This window comes from Nestor notabilis, unplaced genomic scaffold (genome assembly GCF_000696875.1).
Source record: "Nestor notabilis isolate BGI_N333 unplaced genomic scaffold, ASM69687v1 scaffold8931, whole genome shotgun sequence".
Lineage (NCBI taxonomy): Eukaryota > Metazoa > Chordata > Aves > Psittaciformes > Psittacidae > Nestor > Nestor notabilis.
In genome coordinates, this window is record NW_009915115.1 from 1 (window position 1) to 8,092 (window position 8,092).

The following is an 8,092-nucleotide window of genomic DNA, read 5'->3' on the forward strand; positions in this document are numbered from 1 at the left end:
AGCCTGGAAACTGTGACAGGGCTCCCGGTTGGTGCCCGTCTATAACGATCCCCGGGGGGCCGGTCCCTTTCGTGATTGACCGTGCTGAACTATCGCCCCGCAACACTGCTGCGAGGCGGGCCCGCTCCCCTCTCGCCAAGTACGGGCTGCAGCGTGCGGAGGTGAGAGGAAGTTGCTAAAGGTCAGGGAGTGAGTCAGCAGCTGCGCTTGGTCCCGGCCCCAGCCTCGCCCCTCGGATTTGTTTCGTTAAACAGACGCTGGTGGTAGCTTGGGTCTAAAATACAAGTTTGTGAGGAGGGTAAATAAACCGCAAGTTCTTAAAATGCACGCAGGTCTATCAGTCCTGCTACCTTCCGAGTACCTTGTGAGGGTATCCCAGGCATTCCCATACATCTATTGCCAAAATACCAACCTGGTTTGGGTGTACATGACTTCTGTTTTACTGTCAGAGACTACAGGTATTGCGGGGTTTGCCAGCTCACACGGTAACTGACTGCAGAGATAAGAACAGACTCCTGATCTCCTGAGGCCAAACCCTCATCGTAAAATACATCGCTATGCGTGATCTGATGTAAGGCAAATACGTGCACAATTGAGAACAGTCATCAGGATCTGAGCCTGATGCGAGAATTTCAAGATTTTGCAATCGTTGGGATGTTTTCCAAGAAAACCATTTCTTCTTTATCCGATGTTCAACATCATCCGCAGCACATGAACGTGTCCCAAATCCTGTATCAGAGCTTTTATTGTAAGTAGATATTTACAACAGTTCTGACTTTCCAGAACGCTTAATGTAGTTTTGGGAGAAAATAGGAAAAAGGAACCCCAACAAACAATAGGTTAATTATTACAACTTAAATGGAAATGGTTCCGTATTTAGAGCGCTCTGCACTCTTTGTGTCCCATGAACCACGCTGTTCGTGGCCGCTAGAGGGAATGCTGGTTTTACTGTTTCCACGAGTCTACTAGGGTAATGCAGTTGAAAAGGAAAAAAAATGAAATCAAACACACCGAAGTTGTACTCAGCATCAGAACACACTCGGTGTCCTTGGCACATCAGCTTAGGATTTAGCTTTTCCAAGATGCAATAGTTTGCCTGTTAGTAAAGTCATTGCCATCTGTAGGCACTATTTGAAGAGAACCATTAACTTTCAAATACATGCAGTATCTTCTGCAGTGCGAATTGGAAATTACTGCTTTTCATACGTGCATGTGGAAGCTTAGCTTAAAGAAAAAAAAAAGTAGAAAAACAATGCCATGGAATTTAACTAAAAATCTTCTGTGCTTAATCACATAACAAACCAACCCTTTAGAGATCATCTTCCCAGTTAAAAAACATGAGTTATTTGAATAAATGCCTCCAGGAAAAATATGAAAATTGATGTTGGGATTCAACTATTAAGTGACTAGACAGTGTATTATAATGCCAACCGTCTAACCCTACATCTCTCAAGCTCAGATTTTGCCTATATTTAGAATTCAGGCTTTTCCTAACTAACTGGTACTTCTTTATATAGGAAAGTTTTCATGGTATCTTCTGTCTAAAATACATTTTTTAATAAATTGAAAACCAGTAAACCAGGAATTGTCTTTTTACACCACTCTGCAATAAATTTAACTTTGAAGTTGTATTCCTTCCTCCCTTTCTCTTTTGATCTCCCTTTATACATCTGAACAGACTTCAGGCTGTTTGGAGAAAGACCCAAGCTTCTTGGGTTTTTAATGAATTTTGATGCAGGCTCTGCATTTCCAGATCAAGACTTGGCAGAACACCTGTGTTACACAGATGTCTCCATTCTGCAAATAGGCTGCTCCGCTTGTAGAAGAGCCACTTGAAAAGTAAAACTCAGTTTGCTCTTCTGAAAGCTCTGTCTGCTGCAGTGTGGAAGGTGGAGAGTACAGAGGCCAAATCAAGCAGCTACAAAAGATACAAAATCCCATCTCAAGCCCCCTTAGATTCTTCAGAAAAAGACTGCTGGCCTGGAGGTTCATCCCTTGTAATGGAGCATGTTTCCACCCCACTGTGGACTTTTTCTACCCAAAACAAAAAGCATTTTTCCCAAACTAAATGTTAAATCTATTTGCCATGCAGGTTCACAGTTCTCTACAGAAACATATGTGTGAGTGCTGGGTGTCAAGCCAAGTCCTCTTGAGATCCATTGGCCCAGATTCCAGATACAGATCTCAGTAAGTAAATAGCACTGCTGAATTAGAGGCTCAGTATCACACTTACCATCTGTGACATATCCAGAAAGCACAAAAATACGAATCTTACCTAGGACTGAGATTAAAATCTTGTAAAACTGAGTGTCTGAATTTGTTTGAGACAGACATGTAACAGCTTTATTTTCAAATTACCTTTTTTCCTTTGCATGCATTCACTTTGCTGAGTGAATTCATATTCGCTCAGTGAGGATGTAAAAGCAAATGAGTAAAAGGAACAGGTAGTCCATGCAGTAGATGGCAGCAGGACACATAAAACTGTAGCAGAACTTACTCGCTCCCTTGGTTGAAGCCAAATATGCATCTTCTAAATTTTAGAATTAAGATTATGTCAATGCCATACTTCTCACTTTGCATGCCTTGTCTCTAATTAAATCATTACTCCCCCTCCACACACCCTACCTCACCTTACCCCATGCCCAAAATGAATGGGTGCTCAGAGAATGAATCAATACTGTGTAACACAGACATTGTTGGAAGCTTTGCCGATTCAGTTGCTTCTGCTGTTGTAAGAGAGGTGGAAAATACGGTGGGGGATTGGGAAGTATTAATTGTGAGTTCTTGTCACATTACAGATGACTGCCAAGAAGCCCAAAACAAGCAGGAGAGACTACACAAATGGAAAATAAAGATACAAATGGAAAATAAAGATGCAAATGAATTTGCACCCTCGCTATTTTCCTCTTAAAATTGCCAGCCACAAAGTTAAGAAACCACAAGGCAGATTTTAAAAATGCGTAGTAATACAAAGTCTTATTACAAAAATATGTATTATCTACTGGGTTTGTGCCTATCTCTACTTTTAATCTCTCCTGTCCAAAGCCAGTGGCCTGTTCTGGTGACACAGCTGCTACTGCTGACTCTGAAATACAGCTATCATTATTTTAATTCTGCTACAGGAGCTTTCACATCCACATGTAGACATCCACCTTCAGTAATTAACTACATACTCGCCAGGCATCACAGCAGCCCTGCTCACCAGAGCTTCCTCTTCCACTCAACGCAGCAGCCTCTGTTCTGCAGCCATTCTGCCAGACCCTCTCACATCAGATTTCTCCTTTCACGACTTCCATCTCTCCTAAAGCTATTTGCACTCAATTTCCTCTTCTCACAGCCTTTTATGACTAGGTGCAGTGGTGGTTGGCTCTCCAGCTTCCTAACAACCCTAGGCATGCCTACCCACATTTCACCTCTTTTAATCTCCTCACAGAGGATGCTGTTGGGAACATGGAGCAGAGGAACAGAAGACTGTTGCTCCCAGAAAAGGTCTTTTTTTCTTGAGCACTAGAAGGGAAACTTCACTTGTCTCATGCAGTGGTTCAAGTTGGGGGGATACAGAGCAAATAACATGCCAGGTATATATTTTGGGGTTTTTTTAATCCCAAGACAGGTCAGGAATTAACAAGAAAATAATTTCATGTCATTATGGCAAAGATTCCAGTTTTAGCTAAACTTCTATCACCTACAAAGATAAAGCAAGACAATAAATAACAGATGTATCAAGAAAAAAGACATATCAAGAAACAGAAGAGTGATAAGAAAACCCTACATCCCAGCTCAAAACTTGCAGAAAAAACAAGTCAAGAGGAGACTACAGCTATCTGTAGGTTCTCCCTATGCTGGTTGGTAAATTAAAATGCCAGGGAACATTCCTGGGCAATGGAATACAATCATATGTCCTGTAAACTTTTTTATTTTTATTTTTTTTTAGAATAGCCCTGGCATGGATTTTGTGGGGGCCAATAGGAAATAATTTTCAGATGCAGTTTGGGAGCTACCATAGGCCAAGGACTATTCTCAGTGGCATACAGCCACCCCATATGGAAAGCTGGAAAAAAGCTTATAAGATACTTCTAAATTAGCCCACACAAATACTGGAAAACGGTATGAATGTTGGTCATTCAATGCCTCAGTACTAGCAAATAGTCTCAGGCACATAAAACTCCCTATGATGGGTGTAACCATACAGGTGCAGCCAAAAAGTAATGGTACAGCGAAGCTAGGGTTGATTAAGATGGTCACACCACCTGACTCTACAAGGATAAAGACACACCATGGTGGTAAGTTGGATGGCTTTTTCCAAATAAGACATTTATCAGAACTGAGTTTCTAGCATCTTCAGAGATGTGGGGAGCAAGTCCCAGAGGCTCACTCGGCTGCCAGGGAATTAGTCTTCCAGAGACACCTGCACAGAGCATTACTCTTTCACAAAATTTCATAGCTGCTCAGCTGAAGTAATTCAAAGCCTTCAAAGAAGAAAGAACAAAGTATACCATGATGCTATTTTAAGGCCATCCTAATTTAATTTACCTCAATAAGAAAAGGTTGAGTCAGCAGATACTGTCACAATGGCCTAGTATAACTTAAGCATCAGAGTTTTTCACATGGTTTTGACTGGTCACAAGTTCTTTTATGTAATAGTTTCTGTCTCTTCCCTGTTCCCCCATACACACGTATACTTCTACCAGTTCTAAGGGAGAAACACAACCCTACCCATGGTATTCACACAGCCATGGCAATGCCATTTCAGCACTCCAGCTCATCTTGATCTGCCATTGTAGAAGGGACAGGGATAGGACAAGGTGATGAGGAAGAGAGAGTCACTGCCCAGTCAGACAGACCACTGCATTCCAGCATGGACCCAGCCAGTCACTCCACTTGCCTTATACTCCTCTACTGCCACTGGCTCTTCACCTGGCTGTCAGTATAAAGATATTTAGAGGGAAAGAAAGAAATGGTGTGAAGGAAGAGAAAATGTTAAAACATATTTTTTCTTTGGGCTTTCATATCCTACAGAGATTATTTTGCTTCCCTTTGGTCCATCAAGTGAGAGCGTCCGGCCTGCTAAGCATCTTTCTGAGCCAAAAGGTAGATTAAGAACTTGGAAACAGCCTTGGTATGTATCTGAAGGAAATACAACTTTCAGAATGATTTTAAAATGATCCTAAATTCTGTAAGACAGTCAACAGCACAGATCTGTATACGCTCGGCATACAAAGAAGCAATTCCTCCCAGCGAAAACTGCACTAATACCTATTTCAGAACTATAGACACAGAAAAGTATCTTAGAAACGCAAAAAAAACCCAAAACCAAAAAACCAAACCACAACACCTATACCCATATGAATGGATAAAAAGAGCTTTGATCTAACATAAAAACTTTAGCAAGAGCATGTTAGAATGTCCACGCTTTGGCAAGCTGACTCTAAGCAAAGTCACCTTTCACTTTGTTCAGCAAGCTACCACATGCTGTAAGTGTCTGAAAAACAGACTAGGAGTTTGATGTGCCAGGTCTGTAAAGGATGACCAGGAGATACTGATTTTATACATCTGGGAACTCTCGATATTGAAAAACGATTGGAAAACCTTTTCTTGATATTGAAAAACCAAATGCTTGCCATTGAAAGTGTGTTATAAACTACAAAATTACACAAATTGTGACCTCACTATCCCAGAGTCACCTTCCAGAAAGCTTAAAGCACCCAACATTTCAAACAAAACAAAATAAAACCACTGAAACCAAACCATGACCAAACCCACCATTCCAGAATAGTCTTTACTGAATACAAAAGACAACACAAGGAAAGAAGACGGAGTGACAGTGGTTTAGGTTATAGATGGTTTCACAATGCTCTTCACAGATTTGCCCCAAGAGTTCCACCATCAGTCACTTCTGGACCTCAAAGAGGAGATCCAAAGGGAATGATTTCAGAAGTGTTTATTCCAGATGAACTTCAACAAAATCTCATAAAGCACAAACAAATGGCATTTAAAAAGTGATGGCATCAGCACTAATTCCAAGGAGGCTTGTTTTCCTCAGGGTTTGAGTCTTGTGATTGACTGAGGGCGGCAGTTGAATTTTATTTCTCATGGTTAAAGCATTTGTAAACACATTTGCTGCCATGTCGATTCTCTTTAGCTTAGTAATATATGAGCCCATGAATGCCTCTCTTAGGCTTTTCTGTCTTCACCTAGCAGGGCATATTTTCAACATTGGAGCATCTGGGGTTTTTTCCTCTAGAACTTAGCCAACTATTAAGTTCATTTAAATATGGAGAATTACACATCACTAGTGAGGTTGGGGAGAGAGGAAAGAAACAATGTATGTGCCAAGCAACTGCAAAAGCCCCGGTCCTCTAGTGACCTGACTACAAAGAAAGATGATAAAAATCTTTAATAACAGAAGCATCAGTTAATCTAAGTGTGGACACAAGATAGTCTTAAACATGATATGGTATTGTTTAAAGTTATTAGATCTACCTACAGTTTTTTGAAAGGTCATTAAAAATCACTGACTTGGTATGATTTCCTTCTTAAGATGAACACTCACCATGTTTATCACATGAAGCCTGGCATGTTTAAAGTGTACATATGAATACATGCAGGAGAAATCCCATGTGCTGACTGGTAGAGGATATAATGATTTGGATGAAACTTACAAAGCAACAGTTTATTTCAGTTGATTAAACTGCCCCGAATTCACCGACAAAGAAAATTACAGAAAACATCCAGTCCCCAAGAACACCACAATAAAACTGCTGCAACATGAAGTTGTACTTTGGGACTCAGAAAATCCGAAGTCTCTGATTATCTTAAATTCGTCATTCCACAGCTTTTCCCCAGATAAAAACTCCAAGCAAATCATCAAATACAAAGTAGCTATGGGGATTACCACCCCACCATGTCATCTGTTCTGAGCAGAGCATTCACATCGCATCTATTCATGAAAATCAACATGAAAGAGTTCCAGTTAAGAATTACGAATGTTTTAAGACATTAATATAAATAGGTCACTTGTAACTTTATGATAATGGAATTAGAACACAACAATATCAATAAACAGAGATTTTTTTTATATAAAAGTGTTGTTTATTGTAAGGAAACTTTAAATATAACCAACAATATTGAAAATATGATGACTGGCATTTATGGCCTTGATTGTAGTTTGCTGCCATACAAGTAATTCCTAGCATTTTTCTTAATCACATCAAGCTAGTGCAAAATGTAGGTAGCTTTTAGAGATTAAGCATACAGAATGACAAAAGTGTAGATTTTGGTTACCTGATATTTCCTTCTAGTATAACAGGCTTCTCTTTTTTCCTTAAATCAAAAGTACAAAGGCAATTTATCATATGTGCAATTATTCATACCAGGTTTCTAGGTAAAAAAAAAAATTACATTTGCAAATTTTGCTCAAATGGCATTTTTTAGGAATCTGACTTATAATTTATACCATACTGTATGATATAAATTATATATTGTTATTATATAATCATAATTTCATATACAGGTATGATTATATAAATTGTCAGAACATATCACTAACTATAGGATAATAATTACATCGACATACACAAATATATGGCATTAGAAAAGTCATTATCTAAGAAGGAAAGATGTTAACAATTCAGGTGTTTGAAACAGGGCAGAAGCAGCCTTCCTACAATTCTTGTAGTATCATTTTGGCAGAACTACTGCCAGTCGCCATTATGTGCACTAGCTTTCCATGAACATCAACAGACAGGTCAGTAAGCAATATTAAAACTGGACTGTGCCTGAAATTTCCAGTCACAGACCCTTGTAAGCAATGAGCCCTGTGCTCAGAATTAAGATGATATTCTCTCTCCTCAGTCTCAGAAGGTATCCCATGCTATTATGGCTAAAAAGATATTTTATGATGACCTACAGGTTTCTGAAAACAGGACATATTAGCTTTAACGATGACATATTTTACAGACTTGTGCAAACTTTTGAAGTATTGATCCTTCAAATAAAAAATATTTTTGTAGTTCCTGATGAGGATTTTTCAAGGACAAGCTTAGCTTAGCATGGCTTTCGATATCAATCACTTCAGTAATTGAATCTGGTC